Source organism: Ruditapes philippinarum, unplaced genomic scaffold, assembly GCF_026571515.1.
Source record: "Ruditapes philippinarum isolate M1 unplaced genomic scaffold, ASM2657151v2 ctg1228_1_1_1_1, whole genome shotgun sequence".
In the NCBI taxonomy this organism is placed as follows: domain Eukaryota; kingdom Metazoa; phylum Mollusca; class Bivalvia; order Venerida; family Veneridae; genus Ruditapes; species Ruditapes philippinarum.
In genome coordinates, this window is record NW_026862959.1 from 197,910 (window position 1) to 206,409 (window position 8,500).

Here is an 8,500-nt window from a genome sequence, read left to right on the forward strand (position 1 = left end):
TTTTGAATGCTTACTGTATATTTTATATACTCTTATTGTACGGAGAATATATGTAATTAATATATGTATACAATGTATCTATGACATTTTTGTTATCGTCCGATCATAGATTTTCAGCTTATGTTTCAAAATTGATAACAACTGACTTAGAGTTCTCTTTATTTGTGTCATATATAAAACTTATATCGTACATAAACAAAACTAAGTTTTGTAAGAACTATATCATTTGAGACGCTTCTTGTTCATGTAATATTACCATTTTTATCCTCTCGTATCATATAATCGACTGCCGTCTTTACCGATGAATATATCTGCATACCAATATACACAATCAACATTTCTGAAGGTATAGTGGAATTTTACTTTGACATCTTTACAATAATTTCTTTCTAGTCAGCTTTAATCGGAGGGGTATCTTTAATTATCTATCCACCATATTTTTATAATATCTTAATGCAGCTGGAGTCAGGGACATAAATATAAAATATACTTTCCTTTTGAGGCACATCATTGTTTAGATTTATTAGGCTATCATTTTCTTAGTTTACCCACATGTTATTCACTTTTTTGTGAGCGTGCACAAATATTTATGACTAGGATCGACAATAATCTTTCATATTTATAATTGAATTTCTAATTCAAGCAAATAAAGCCATTCTGCAGTATTATAAGTTCATTAAAAAGACTTTTGACGTGTTATATGACCATGGATAAGAAGCTTGATTAACCTTCACCTATCGGTTGATCGGGTTATGTAACATTATAACCGTTTATACAAGGTGAAAACTCTATATAACTTTATACCAATTTCTTAATAAATTAAGAAAATATAAAAAAAATAGATAAATGTATATACACAACAAAATATTTTATTTCAAAGCAAACCGTATGAAAAATGCTTACAATTTAGTGGAAACATCATATGTATTACACAATATATACAACCATGCAGGCGCACTTTGACTATTATTTGTACAGCCGACGTGTTTTGTTTAGTACGGAAATAACATCTGAACATGTAACGGGTGAATAAACTATTTCTAAATCATGCTCAACTCATTAATTAAAAAATATTGAAAAACATAAAACCATATACATGGGGGTGAATCCAAGAGATCTTTCTGTGGTAATAAATTAAAGGCATCAATTCAGGTAGATTTTGATCTCAACAAACTTTCTTTAAAAGTATATGTTTATAAACAAATTCTTTCGCCGAGCATATTGTCAAAAATAACCTTGGTCCGCTGCCGTCATAAGCATTTTATATGTTGATCAGTAACTACAAATGGACATTTCAGGGGTGACTTTTTATGAAAACATTATTATAAGTCGACGATAAGATAATTCGTTTATTTATCCAAGAGTCGTCAAGTCAAAGCAATCTGTCAATTTCTCTCCATTTGCCCAAAATTCCGCAATACAACCTGCACAGTAATTTGGCCTGTAAAAAGTAAATTAATTCATGCTTAGAAATATATGACAAAGTACAGTATTTGTTGTTTGTAATTGTTGTTGTTTTTATGCTATACATCTCTACAGCTATACTTTCAGCTTGGATTTTTTGAATATTTTTTATGATCTAAGACGATTTTTTGTAAAATTCCTATATAAGAATAAAACTTTCTTCTAGTAACTGTTGTTGTTGTTGTAATCTCATTTATTACACTGACTGCATATAATAATATAACCAATCCTTTGCAACGGTATTTTATAAATTGTCTTGAAATCACCCCGATGGCTATACAAAATGCATCTGAATATCATGTTCATTGTTTTGAATGCGAAAGAAGCAATTATAAATGTTGAATTTGAACATCATCTTTGAATGGGAGAATATTCTTACTTGCATTCCACATTAGCATGGTTACTACATTGTAACATTGGATCAGCAAACGTGCAGGGATTAACTTTACAGTTATAAGTGTTGTAGCAACCAGCAGCAGAAGTTAATGCTGAAATAGAAGACAATTACAAAGTCGGCAGAATGTCTTATCTGTATCCAAACTATATCGATGAAGTGTCTTACAAAATTAGAGCTATTTTTGGTCGTGCACTTTGCCCAAAAAGTCATGCGTGTTCGTCATCCTTTGCCGTAAACGACTAGATTACACTTACATTGTATTTGTCCACAATATGTGTACAGTATTGTTAGTGTTATTACAAATACATGTATTACATATCTAAACAGTAAAATGTATAGCACACCCATTCCATTCCGTTCAATACGTTTATAACTGTTCCGAAGATATACTTTAACAATGCTTGGTCTTTATCAAACAAATTAGTTTATGTTCGAAATAATCATGAGATAAGACTACCAACTTAAGAAGCATGACCTTGCTGACATCTCTATTGCCATGTTTAGAAATTATTTAGGACATCCATTTTATTTTATTTAGATATTTTAGAATATGAGATTCAATTAACATGAGAAAAATATATATTTTTGTCGTGGCAGGGATAAATTTGAAATATTATTAATTACATTTGAAACTATTCTATGAATATATCTGTTGTAAAACTGTAAACGGTTCTTGGTTGATAAATATTATTAACAACATTATTGTTGTATAACGGTTTCTTTACAATAACGAATTCTTTATTGATTACCCTTATAGCTCTGTATAATACTTATAATACAATTAGTTAACAGAAATAGTTATTGTATGTTATTTAATGTTATATATAGGAAACCCAAATGGGTTGAATGTCGCTTATTAACACGTATTAATTAAGTAATTATTCAATTTCTAGTTTGATGAAATTAACACATTACATAACCTATAGATGTAAGTACATAATTATAATGGGCAACCATTACCCAAGTGTGTATTTTCAACTTTCATTTTCTCAAACATTTAGTACATCCTTCTGTAATAGATCCTCTTAAACATGAAACAATTTTAGAAGACAGATGAAAACATAATGTGATACATACAGGTAAAACTGACCATCAGAAGAAATATGCCAAATATTGCCAACGATTTCGCCATTTTACTTGCGTCTTAATATGAACACTTACAAATTGTTTACAACTATACTGTCTTATCACCGAATGATAAAGTCTTGTTATCTATACATCAATGGAATTTTCGTCTAATTTTAAACTTTACTGTAAAGCTTTTTCAGTGATATATATTTACCACGGTAGGTGTAAACTCTGTCGTGACGCCTGAATGCAATTGCCTTAAATTGATGGAAGGGAAAAAGTGATTCGGTTCACCATCATCGATGCCTTCAAATCACAAAGTGATTGAATAAAAAATAGAGGTATATAATTGTGAAATAGGCAAAACAGATTTATTTAAGGACAAGCAATTAATCTGTTTGACAGATATTTAATTAAAAAAATGTTTGGCTAATTGTTATTAGTTGTTGTTTTTTTATTCTTTTTTTAGGATTTTTTTTAGGAATAACTTACTTTTTTCCATTCAGTTTCAGAAAGATATTTTTACAAAGTATCTATCAGAGCTGGGCTATTTTTTCATCGAAACAATAGAAACAACAAAATTACATTTACACAAAAAGTACAGATTCAGCACGATTTAGTCTGTTCATAGGGGAAAATCAAAAAAGAGCAAGACCCCTTTCGCTCGTGCACGGGATTTTATGTTGCATACAAAATTACAATGACAACAATAAAAATATTTTATTAAGTCTCACTTCTACACCAGCCATTTCGAGCAACTAAAATATTCATGAGGGTTTTGCCAGCGTGTCAAAATTGTTATTCCTCTGACATTACAAATACAAACTTTTCAGAAGCATCAGGAATGTTAGTGTTTGGTGTTCGTATTTCCTCTAAATATGAGTTCCTGTCTGATGTCATCATATATTGGACATTTTATAAGCACGTGGATTTCATTTTCTATTTCTTGAACACAATGAAAGCAAGTCCGGTCTTCGATAAGTATACTTTCATAACGAAGCATTTCAGTATTTAAAGGTACTACTCTATGAAGCCGGAACACTTCTTTGTTTTCTTGTATATTATATTAGATTTAACATAGCATTCTGTCTCATATATTTGACGTGAATAACTTGTATATTTTGAGTTTGTATTCATTTGATTTTGTTTTTGTTTTACCGTAAACATAGTTTATACTTTCATACCAAACAAAGTTGCAATTTTGCACTACGTTTTTATTTTGTATTGCATTTATATGGGTTTTGATTGGATTGCTTATCATACGCCTGGTCAATATTAATTTGAATTTATTTAAATTCTTGTCTTATTTAACTGATTCTCAATTCTAAAACACCAGATTTTGTTTGCTCGCTTTAATCTTTTGCACCAGTTGAACACTTCCTAATTACTTCTATCTTCATCCATATTGTTCAGTGTAAATCAGTCATTGACTGTCCCGCAATTGGTGGTATTCACCCCATGGCTCCATATACAGCCTAATAATGAATATATTTTCCCACACCCAGGTAAAAAGGACATGCACGATTTTGGACAGTGTTAACACACGCTGCTTCATAGTAATGTTTATCCATTTATAACCTGCTTAGTTTGTGAAATTGATTTGGCCTGTTTTTCATCTGGAACTGTCCGTTTGAAGTTGCATGAAGATATTTCAATATCAAAATAAAGAAAGAATGCTACCAAGAGTTTAGCGCCTGGTCAGACTGGACGGGGTGAAGGATAACCCGGCTATAAATAGGTGTTAAAGGCTAACTGTATGTTTAAGGTTAAAATGTCTAATGATATGAACAAACTTCTTAGGGGTGTCCGTGGGCGAGTGGTCAAGGTTGTTGACGTGGAACACAAGCGTCTAACTGCTGCGTCAGGGTATTCGATTCTTCATGTAAGAAAGAAAGCTATCCATGTCGGTGATTCTAGTCAGGAGCTTGTTTGTGAACCGAAGGGCACCTGCGGTCTTCCTCCAACAGAAAAGCTGGAAAATCGCCATAAGTTTTTATGACATATATTGTGTTGATACGACGTCAAACACACAAAAAACCCACAAATCTTCTGTTACATGTGTTTATGATATTAACGATTACTTGATACCAAAAGCCTTAAATGAATGTTCCATATACAGTTGTGTATGAAAGTTTATTTTATTGCGGTAATTCTATCTTTATTACGTTGTATCTTTTGTCACAGGTGTATAGTAATACGATTAGATCAATTCTTAAAATTACACCAGAAGAAGCCAAATAAGATCGACACTGTATGGTACGATATATTATGTGTAGCCAATCATAATTCAAAATGGTCAGAATCCCTAACATTGTACGTTGTATTTCAAAAGGAAAACATATTTTCCCAGCATATTTTGTTGGAGACGAATACGATGGTGTTTTTGTTTTGTTATTTTTATGGGTTTTTTTTTCAAACACAATGATAATAAATCTTTTAAATGCATAGGTAATTTCTAAAATGTCAGGCATTACATATCTGTATTATGAATATCATTGTTACGAAATAATGGAATCTGGTGAAATATTGAAATTCAGCTTTACTTGTGGAGGAAGACCCCAGGTGCCCTTCTGTACATTATTTCAGTCTTTCATTATCTTATTCGACAGCAAACAATGTGTATTCTAGATAATACGGTTAATAAAATACATATTTATTGTTAAGATAACTCATCATTGTCGAAGATGTAAAAATAAGCAAATATCTAATACAATAATGTTTTTGTATATACTAAATCTAATTATTATTTTCTCTTTTGGATTTGCAGTCGGTGATCTATTTGTACAAATAGTCAGGTAATAAGTAAGTACAACGTTCTCTTATTTAGCTTCGTTATAATACTGTTCTTTATTATAATTTCTTTTCTTGTTATTTTCGTGTTAATATGAAGGCGTCAGCATTTTATTAGCTACTGAAATAATTTGATATGAATGATCATCAAGAATCTAAGTGTCGTTGGTTGATAGTGAAAGTACTATTCTATTACTGTATTATGAAGCCATGTACCATGTCACACACCGCCAAACAATTCCTGGTAATATGTTACTCTAAAATATCTACTTTTAAAGCTGCATGCCTCCAGATGAGCTTAAGTATTTCGAGAAAATTTAATTTGAGAAGAAATGTACTAAAATTTTAAGAAAGTAAAAAGATGTAAGAGTTAGGTAATAATTTACATGTTATGTGTGATAAATGGCTGATTTTGCAGTATTTATCACCATATGTCTACTTCGTTACTAACAATAGCAATATTGTATACTGTTCAACGACATGTAACATAGATACAATTTTGCCCACTACAAAATTATTATATAAGCGGCATTTAAAGCAGCATGTCTCAATATTTCCAAGAGACCCGTATATCATGGTCATTTTCATTACCGGAATTTTACGTCATACAAATTAAGTCCTGGTAAAATGAATGCTACGTTCTTTAAAAAAAAATCTGATCTATTATATTGTATGATATTGCTGGACAGCAATAAACGCCTTATACAATGTATATATATTATATATATATATATATATATATATATATATATATATATATATATATATATATATATATATATATATATATATATAGGCTCAAAATCATATCAATAGAAAAATGACCGCGAGAAGACCGCAAAGTAAGGTCAGTTTTGGATCGGCGGTTTTTTGTTGTTGTTGTTGTTTTTGGGGGCTTTTTAGAATAAAAAGTCCAAGATTAATCTTAGTAAAAAAACTCCATTCATAAAAATATCACAAAACCGTGAAATCCATTTGGCCTGAAGTCAACTCGGTGTTTGCAATTTATTTTTTGTCTTCCACAATTTTCATTTGGATCTTTTACTCAAATCATAAAATCATACGTTTTACTTGTACAGTTCATTAATGTTATAAATTAACGTATTTTTAAATGTCCATTACATTGTTTTTTTATTGATCTAGTCATGGAATTAATTGCATAATAAAGCATACATACAATTAGATGTGCTTGCTATGTCATTAGAGAGAAAGGGAAACGAGAACGGAAGATATCATCTACTGTCGTCATATTGATTTCTGATGGGAAAGAACTCAATACACTATTTAGTCTTCATATAAATTTGCTAAAACTCTGCTGCGACCAATGGGAATAGCTAGTAACTTGTAATTGAAGATAGAAACCGGAGAATCAATTAATGTACAATATAAATGAAAATCAGCTTCACTTTTATTAAACGACACGTTTTATATGATCCATTTTTATTGGCACAGAAAAACGTTTTAATGTGTGTACATATATATAACGGACAGAATGTGACTATTGAGGACTGAAGCGTATTTGTTACACCATAAAAAGGTATGCTTTGTTGGTAGTTATAAGAATTTCTTTAAATCTGTTTGATTGTTTTACAATATTAAAATTTAAAAAAATGAAAAAAACATTTACATCACAAATTGGTTAAAACTAATACACCGTTAACTGTTTCAAATTTCTGCTCTGTATTAGAAAAGTAACACAGTTAATAATGTTGAAATTCAAATATAATTTTTGTTTTTTGTTGTTTTTTAATCCTTTTATTAGTATGATTTGTTTACTTATAACATTTATAAAACACATACATTTTAGAATATTTTTGTGCTCGCCAATTTTTTAAGCCAATCACCGACGAGGATTTTTCAAATTTTCAGGTTACAAATCTTAATAGAACAGATTTTATATAAACTGGACGTTTTATATTATAAAACGCAAGTGGGCGGAGCACTAAGCCGGTTAGAGTGCATATTGGATGTTCGTCGTAAATAAGAAAGCTACAGTCGCTTCGCAAGCTCCGCTCCTTTTTAGCTTTCTTATTCACGAAGAACACCCAATATGCACTCTAACCTATACATACATATGTCATATTGCCGTACACACAGATGCTTTATGATACATATATATAGCAAAAATATATCGTTTATTTTCATATATTATGTATTAATAACTTTTGAGGTATTTTAATTAATGAAAAATGTATCAATGTAAATATTACGTTCGGAAAATATAACATTTGCAGCTAAATCAATATAATGATAATTATTTGCGAATTCACAAGAAAACACATGTTTAAATATTTTTGTACATTTTACGTATTATATTGTCATAGCGTCATAGAAATTGTTATCCCTTTTCAGAATTCCATGTCATTTAATTCCATCCATTGTTGATGAATTTATCAATTTCAGATGCTACTGAATACTTTAATGTTATTTTAATGTTCATAATTCGTCAAGATTTTTTCATGTACATGACAAGGCGTCAAAATAGGTAGTGAGCAATAATTCAACAAATGAAGTGAGAGGGAGGGTGGGACATAACTGTTTGTTTAACATATGATATGTTTTGTTTGTATATAGATGTAACATCGACACATTTCTTTACGTATAATTGTAGAATCTTTATCGTTTAATGGGATATATATTTTATTTAAAGTAACATCTTTATTGTTTTCTTATATCACTATATGCTCTATATTTTGCATCATTAGTAACGAATGTCTAATTTTACGACAGAGCCTTATAATTGAGTTCTATTTCAGAGACACACGATGTCACGTTGAACGC